General features: G+C 38.5%; 1 long non-coding RNA gene across 1 annotated transcript; it reads left to right on the top strand.

Moving 5' to 3' along the window:
- The first annotated feature begins 292 nt into the window (after positions 1–292).
- LOC129444484 (uncharacterized) lies at positions 293–6,904 on the top strand. The gene is made up of 3 exons (XR_012370141.1): positions 293–1,955; positions 5,744–5,960; positions 6,497–6,904. It is a non-coding gene; the product is annotated as an uncharacterized lncRNA (long non-coding RNA).
- The last annotated feature ends 1,188 nt before the right edge of the window (positions 6,905–8,092 follow it).

Raw genomic sequence — 8,092 nt, 5'->3', positions numbered from 1 at the left:
TTGACATATCTTAAAATACATCAGTGCTCTTTGTTTTGCCTTAAAATGCACACAAGTAATGTTTTTAGTAATGTAATGACTTGTAAAAGACGGAAGCAAGCGCAGGTGTAAAAATGAAACAATGTTTATTAAATATAAACAAAGAGAGAGTATTCAAAGTCAAATGCGGAAGTAATCCAGTCCGGTGTTGTTGTTGGCAATGGTGACGATGACTACGGTGGAAGTTGGTGTTTTGAGTGCGACGTTGGTGGAGTGGTGAGCAGTGGTGAAATCCAGACTGACACGGAACATCCACACGAAGACGACGACGACAATACACATCCAACTGAAACACGTAATCCAAAGCACAGGGAACAACCAAGCAACACGGAGACTGAGCAAACAATAGAATCTGGCAGGGAACAGAAAGTCAGGTGAGTTTTTATGGAGATGATGTAATGATGAACAGCTGGAGCGAGACAATCAACACACAGGTGAAGGGGATCGCTCTAACGAGCACATGGCAGGGTAAGTAAACAACACACACACACACAAACATGACACGGAGGAAAACAATGGATTTTCCTACCGTGACAAGTAAGGTATGTTTGTTTATTTTTTCCTAATTAGGCTCTTGGTTTAAGAAAACCCCTGTCCGGAAAAACACCACTTTTTAGATTTATTAATATATTATTAAAATGATAAGATCATTAATGCATTGTCGGTAAACCATGCTTTCAATGAAACTGGCTTTAAAAACAATAACTCGTTTTAGTCATTTGTGCATTGCATGTCGTTACCACTAATGAGCACAAGATGGCAGATGACTTCTTCGCCACTATTTTGAGTCGTATTTTAAATGAAGATTTACAAGCAATAGCATGCAATGATTTTACTATAGCCAACTTATTAAATGAAGATCCAAAATCAGGAAGTCAAATGCAGTTTGAGATTTATTAAGAATAGTGTGTTATATAACAGGATATAGAAGAGGCAGATCATTATTTTCACACTCCATCACAGCAGGTGGCGGTATGCACCTTTAAAGTTGGTTCGTAACCCGCCATTAAACCAAAAGAAGAAGATGAAGATTGTAACGTCAGCTCATCGTAAGCATTAGGTAAGTGCTCGCTCACAAGCTTATGAATAATTATATTGCAGCGAATGCGTTACGACAGGCACTGTCATTGTGTGAATAATTCATGATATAGTGATCCAAGCATTACGTCGAGTTTGCCGTAAGCTTACCTCATAGCCATCATAAGCCAGGAACGCTGACGGACACGGAAGAGCCAAAAAGTACTATGAGGAATACAAACGCAAAAGCAGCAGCAGTAACAACAACAGAAAACAGTTTTGTTAGATAAATGGCCTTGGGCAAAAGTCTTTATAACAGTGTCAGGCTTTCCCAGATGGAGACAATATAGTGAGGTAAAACTTTAGTGCTGTTTAAATGAATGCGTTGTGTTTGTTATTCATTTAAAAATATGAACATAAAGTTATGACTCATGACAAACTGGCAAGAGAGTTAATAACACAGATCTGTCCAAATATGAGGGAAACTATATTCCTTTGTAGGCCTACTGTGTAGCATTACTAGAGTAAGTTGGTCTAAATAATTTCCTTGTTGATTTTACATTAATACTATGATTTTACATTTGAATAACCATTGTTTCAAAAATCATAAAAACAAATCTGATTCTAGTTATTACTAATACAAGCAACTTTTTATGGTTTTCTATATGCTTGTCTTTCACAGATTATTCACTCAGTGTTTATTCACAAGATTGACCGAAGCTTATTTAGATGACCAAATTATGAACATTGTGACCCACCCTGAGGCTGTAAGAGTGTGCCTGATGAGAGAATGCGGACTTGAACCAGTTATAAGACTTAATATATTCAAGAAGACCAAGCGATCCTTATAGGACTACATGCAAAGCAATGTACTCCAGACCGCACAACTGGACATACAAGTACTTTTTAAAAAGCTCATTATTCTTCTTAACTTAAACATGCATGCTTATTATGTTGGCTTGAAAAAGCCAACATACTGTTATTCATCTTAATCTTATTATTATTCTTCTTCTGATCCCCACTTTTTCTGACTGTAACTCCTCCTAGAGCTTTCAAGCTACACCCACAAAACTTTACAAAACTTTTAAGACTGGTACGTAGATTTATGCTATGACTTTTCTAACTGATGGGACCTACCGAATTCCTAAACGGGGCGCTCAAACACCCCAAAATTTCCATTGACTTAACATTACGACCAACTTTGACGGGTCATAGCTGCGAACGAGAAATTTGTAGAAACTTGTGGCTTATCACAGTTGAAGAGGCTGGCAGGCTGTGTAGGAAGATACATCACAATGGGGTGTAAGCTGTACCCCTGGGGTGTAAGAGGCACCCAAATTTCCCCATTGACTTATAATGGGGCAGGAAACACGCCCATATAAGGGAATAAAAACGTCCCAGATGGAATATCTTCATTCTGGAGTGTCGTAGAGACATGGGGGTGGGCTCATTTTACTCAGGCATCCAATCAGTCTTCCAGTATCTCTACAAAGCTATTAAGCCACGCCCCTAGCAACAATTTTGGGTACCCTAGCAACATCTCCCATAGACTGCCATTATAAAATGCCCAGATGGATATCTTTGCATCACACTGTCATAGAGACATGGGGGTGGGCTCATTTTACTCAGGCATCCAATCAGTCCCTTAGGATTCTTATAGAGTTATTAAGCCACGCCCCTAGCAACCAAATATGAGCACCCTAGCAACAGAACAAACAAATCCTTATATCTCTGCTTCAGAACATCATAGGGACACGGGGGTTGGACCGTTTTACTTGTGGCTTGAAGGGTGATCATTATGGGATGCCAATTTTCTGCCTAGCAACCAAACTTAGTACCCTAGCAACAGAATAAACAAAGCCTTATATCTCCGCTTCAGAACATCATAGAGACACGGGGGCTGGACCATTTTACTTGTGGCTTGAAGGGTGATCATTATGGGATGCCAATTTTCTCCTTAGCAACCAAACTTAGTACCCTAGCAACGGAATAAACAAAGCCTTATATCTCTGCTTCAGAACATCTTAGAGACACAGGGGTTGGACCGTTTTACTTGTGGCTTGAAGGTTGATCATTATGGGATGCCAATTTTCTGCCTAGCAACCAAACTTAGTACCCTAGCAACGGAATAAACAAAGCCTTATATCTCTGCTTCAGAACATCATAGAGACACGGGGGTTGGACCGTTTTACTTGTGGCTTGAAGGTTGATCATTATGGGATGCCAATTTTCTGCCTAGCAACCAAACTTAGTACCCTAGCAACAGAATAAACAAAGCCTTATATCTCCGCTTCAGAACATCATAGAGACACGGGGGTTGGACCATTTTACTTGTGGCTTGAAGGGTGATCATTATGGGATGCCAATTTTCTCCTTAGCAACCAAACTTAGTACCCTAGCAACGGAATAAACAAAGCCTTATATCGCTGCTTCAGAACATCTTAGAGACACAGGGGTTGGACCGTTTTACTTGTGGCTTGAAGGTTAATCATTATGGGATGCCAATTTTCTCCCTAGCAACCAAACTTAGTACCCTAGCAACGGAATAAACAAAGCCTTATATCTCTGCTTCAGAACATCATAGAGACACGGGGGTTGGACCGTTTTACTTGTGGCTTGAAGGTTGATCATTATGGGATACCAATTTTCTGCCTAGCAACCAAACTTAGTACCCTAGCAACGGAATAAACAAAGCCTTATATCTCCGCTTCAGAACATCTTAGAGACACGGGGGTTGGACCGTTTTACTTGTGGCTTGAAGGGTGATCATTATGGGATGCCAATTTTCTCCTTAGCAACCAAACTTAGTACCCTAGCAACGGAATAAACAAAGCCTTATATCTCTGCTTCAGAACATCATAGAGACACGGGGGTTGGACCGTTTTACTTGTGGCTTGAAGGGTGATCATTATGGGATGCCAATTTTCTCCTTAGCAACCAAACTTAGTACCCTAGCAACGGAATAAACAAAGCCTATTATCTCTGCTTTAGAACATCATAGAGACAAGGGGTGGGACCGTTTTACTTGTGGCTTGAAGGGTGATCATTATGGGATACCAATTTTCTCCTTAGCAACCAAACTTAGTACCCTAGCAACAGAATAAATGTTAGCTTCATGCTAATCATGTTAGCTTCATGCTAGCTTTGTGCTAATCATGCTAACATCATGCTAATCATGCTAATCATGCTAGCATCATGCTAGCTTCATGCTAATCATGCTAACATCATACTTAAACATACTAACAGCCGGATAGCCTACTAAACTAAACTTCTGTCAAACCGTTTTAAACGTTCCGGCTACACTTTTTCAAGCCAACATAAAGTTTGTCCTCAAACTTTAATATCTAGTTCTTTCTGCTATTGTCTGTTTTATTATTAGTAAACAGTTTTGTTTAAAATTGTTAAAACATATTTATCCTATTTCAGATTATATTTTTGTTAAAGATTTTTATTATCTACATGTCATGTCTGTGTTTATTTCAAGTGCAAACAGTAGAACTGTCACAAATGAATATATCTATGACTTTGCACCTGCAATTAATTTAGACATTTTTAAGCCTTTTAGGTCAAAATCAGAGTGTAAATTTTCCTTTTCATACTAAATGAAATATTCAGCCCCAAATAGCACTTGATTACAGAAGAGTTTTCACTTGTTAACCTGACCGATACAGCAACCATCACACCAAACATTCCAAAACCTGTTTCATTAGATAGAAACAATCAATTAATTTGGGCAACCAGTGTCTGATTGAATACTATAGCTAAAAGTGTGTCACAGCTTTGTTCTGATCGGTTGTTTCTGTTTATGTGTTTTGTACGCTGTGTGTTTTGTCATTGGTTTGTTTTGACAGGTGGCCATGCACGTACCAGTCATTGGCTTAAGCCCAGGATACACTGCAAGATTTTTGCTCTCCTATAGACGGGTTGCACGGCGACGACATTGACTGGTTGCGCGCGCAACCGAGAGGCAGAAAGAAGAGACATGCATTGTGTTGTATGCTAGTAGCCGTGTCTGTAAGTCAAAATGCCAAGGAGTTGTTGCGTGGAAAATAGTACCAACAGAGTCAGTGCTGGGTGCCTCATGTTAACATACCAGTAGATTCGACTATTACATTACTAGCCTAACATTATAATTCATACATGTATCACAGTAACACTGCAAAAATAAAGACAGAAAAACAGATCCAACTAAAATTAAGTTTTATTTATATACAAACAATAAAGAACGCTTCAATAATTAAGGTTGTTGCAGTAGCGGATCAGCTCACCAATCGGGCTTTCTGCCTCCTGGCTGCGCGCGCACCCTGTGATGTTTGTAAACTTGCAACCCGTCTATAATATCATTACCTTATCACACTGTGCGACATGGATAATTTAAACTTGGGTACGACAATGAAACCTATTGATTCATAGGTTGTGACGACTGTGACTCCAGTTAAGTGCAATGTCACCAGCATGTGCTAGTGTTAAACAAATACTGGTACGCTCGTCGACATAGGACCACCGAAGAGCCACAATCACAGAAATTGCCACAAATGTTTCACGATGGTAATCTTTCATTTGGGACCGCCAAAAATCATGCAGTGTATCCCAGGCTATATCCTCCCCTCTGTCTAGTCATCATCTCATTAATTATGAGATGCGCTGTCAGTGCTTTTTCTTTCTGACTCTTCTCTGTTCTTTCCAGATTGTGCCCTGATGCCATCTGCCCCGTTCTCCCGGCCTCATCTTTCCTCTCTATGGCTAGCTTCACATCGGTTGGCTCTTCTTTGGCTCTCTTCATCCTGTCTGCCTGCCTCGCTGCTCTCCCTGATAACATTTCCTGTCTGATGCCTTGACCTCTGACTCTTTCTGCCAGGTGCCATCCTCAGCGTTGACTCACTTTAGTGCCACCCTGCTGCTTGGTGAGTCTCTGCATTCTGGAATTGAGATTGTTATTGCCCATTCAATAAACTGTTTTGTGCCTACAGTTGAGTCTGTGACTTTTTTTGACCAAGTGATGTAAGTAAGGTCTCAACTTTATACCTTTTAATATTGATTTCTAGTTACACAGTTGTCTTTATGATGGGCCTAGCATTTTTTAGAGAGTCTGTATTTCTGTTTCCTATGTCAATACTACCTATTACAATGTTTTTGGTTGAAAACAATTATATGCCTTTTGTTGCCAATGTTTGTTGTTTATGGGTTTTATTAATAATCAAATATTAAATGAGATTCATTTATAACTGAGCAAAAAAATAAATCATTTTGGAGTTTATATTCCAGTATAATTTGCCTAATTCTTACTAGAGTACATGTAATAAAGTTCTGTTTTCTTTGTACTGTAGTGAAAACATAAATGACATTCTGATTGTATGAAGTTATAAGACTTAACAGTTTACAGGCTGTGATGTGCATTAGGCCTACATATACTAACATTCCTAGGTCATCCATTTCCCAGGGCAGCACAATAAACAGGGCATTGCACTTCTGAGGTCATCACCATCTTTCTTCAGCCAACCAAAATGATTCTCACCAACCACCCCAGCTCTGCTAACCTTGATGTTGGAGATCTGCTGTTTTTGAAGCAGGGGACCACTGTCCATTAAAGGCTTCATAAACCATTTAACAAAATCACATAAGATAGGGTAGTTCATACTCCATGCGATGTGCCATACAATGGAAGGGCCATGTTCCTTATCACATCTGGATACTGCAAAGCTCCTGTCTCCTCAACAATTTACGAACTAATCAATTATTAAATGAAGAAATGCTATGTAAAAGCAAAGATATTTCTTCCTGTGGAATTTGAGTCTTAAATTTAGTAATTACTGTTTTATGGCATAAATAAAAGTTAAATATTATATTATTTTAAAAGCATCATGTATCTTTTTTTCATTCCTAATGTATTTTACTAGTAGTGTGTCAGGCACTTTAACCCTTATGAAAAAAGCCAAGGAAAATAGAGAGCATCATATCAAAACAACTGTTTATTTGCACATGCAACATTAAACTATGGTATAAATCTCTGTTTTCATTACAATATTGAAAATGATGAGTATTTGGAGTCTGCAGTGCTGCTTGCTCCATCTCCAGCAAAGATAAAAACATCCCAAGAAAAAGGACTCATTCACATAGTATTCCTCTTTTTACAACCGCGACACATTTTACACAGACAACACAGCATCTGGAGGACGTATATGATCCTCACCAGTGTTATTTATTGTTTTTTCCTGTGTGTGTCTAATGATAATAAAAAAAATATATAATTGATCAATTATACTTTGAAGGATAAAGCAAAACTACTATATTTACTATAAAGCTATCTAAACCAATAGCAGCTTCATAAGACTTAAGGTGGTTATCAAAGGGACTAACAAACAAATATAATGCATATGGGTTGACCTGTGAAAACATAATGTCCTGTTTTCATTTGTCAGTTACCAGTTAGGCTTTAGAAACATAATAAAGTTAAAGTGTATTTAAAAATATAGTTTGGAGAAATGTGTGAAAGTGGTCATGAATTTCAAGGGTTGAACGATTATAGTTAACTGTTTAAAAATATGTAGTTGTAGCCTACTAATGCTTTTATAAAATGCTCAAAATATATTTTAGATTACATCCTGTGATATCCAAGCCTTGTCTGTTTCTGTGTTTTCAAAGCTCCACACCAGTAGGTGGTGGTAAAGAAAACAGTGTAGGTACGCGTTAACACGTGATTTACGTGTTAACACGCACTTACGCGTTAACACGTAGTGCGTGTTAACACGTGATTTACGCGTTAACACGTAGTGCGTGTTAACACGTATTTTTAACACGTTTTTGCCCCGTTGGCCTTCCATATGGTTCCCGTAGTTTGCTGCATTTACGTCAGGCATGGCTGATCACGTGCCGTTTGCTTGCTTAATCGCATTAAACATGATTTGTAAGATGTAAACTACATAAAAGTGAATTATACTGTTTTGAATGTCCGTGTATGAGCATGAGTGGAACTGAAGAGGCTTACAGCATCTGTTTTTACAAGAATAAAGTTCAACATAAGCATATATTACTTAAA

This window comes from Misgurnus anguillicaudatus, chromosome 6, assembly GCF_027580225.2.
Source record: "Misgurnus anguillicaudatus chromosome 6, ASM2758022v2, whole genome shotgun sequence".
Classification (NCBI taxonomy): Eukaryota; Metazoa; Chordata; class Actinopteri; order Cypriniformes; family Cobitidae; genus Misgurnus; species Misgurnus anguillicaudatus.
The sequence above is the reverse complement of the archived record's forward strand: the minus strand, read 5'-3'. Positions and strand labels throughout refer to the sequence as shown.